This window comes from Neopelma chrysocephalum, unplaced genomic scaffold (assembly GCF_003984885.1).
Source record: "Neopelma chrysocephalum unplaced genomic scaffold, ASM398488v2 Primary Assembly neopelma1_23, whole genome shotgun sequence".
NCBI lineage: Eukaryota > Metazoa > Chordata > Aves > Passeriformes > Pipridae > Neopelma > Neopelma chrysocephalum.
The window spans coordinates 20882436-20883164 of NW_020897691.1; the positions used below are offsets into that span (position 1 = coordinate 20882436).

The 729-nt window shown below is 47.2% G+C and overlaps 1 non-coding gene across 1 annotated transcript; it reads right to left on the reverse strand.

The window, feature by feature from the left end:
- Positions 1-222: 222 nt before the first annotated feature.
- Positions 223-341, reverse strand: LOC113972802. Its single transcript, XR_003536010.1, has one exon. It is a non-coding gene; the product is annotated as a 5S ribosomal RNA (ribosomal RNA).
- Between the last annotated feature and the right edge of the window lie 388 nt (positions 342-729).

Genomic DNA, 729 nt, shown 5'->3' on the forward strand with positions numbered 1-729 from the left:
CCCACCCTTTAATCCTAAGGTTCATCTGCCGGGGCCAAGCAAGCTTGGACAATGGCAGTGAGGTCCTCAGGACGTAGGTTTGTTTAGAGTGACCTTCTCATAGATGGATGGCCTCACAGGGCTAACGAGCATCCATCTGCCCGGGGGACTGGGATTCGAACCTGGGTCACAGCGGTGAGAGTCCCGCATGCTAACCACTAGGCCACCAGGGGTCCCCAAAAAAGCCTACAGCACCCGGTATTCCCAGGCGGTCTCCCATCCAAGTACTAACCGGGCCCGACCCTGCTTAGCTTCCGAGATCAGACGAGATCGGGCGTTCTCAGGGTGGTATGGCCGTTAAACTTCTACCGCCATTGTTTTTCGCATACTCATACTTCCCTTTCTGTGTGCTGTTTTCCTTTGACATTTACACTTTCAGACATTAGGAAAGTGAGGAGGTTTCGTTACCACTAACCCCAGGGATCTTCTGATAATAAAGTAACCTGCAGCATTTTTTAATGCAGAGGGTGCCTCTTGGAAATTCTGCTGTGGATGAATTTCTGTATTATCACAGTTTCCTTAGTGGTTCTTTACAGACTGTCACAGTTTTCTTCTAGTTTTGGGAAATATGTTCAAACTATTCCTGCTAATGAATACTTGTTGGATTCCAAAACTTGGATATGAGAAAAAGAAAACTGCTAGGTTTAAACAAAAACCTTGGGCTAACAGAGACTAGGGAAGAACCTCCAT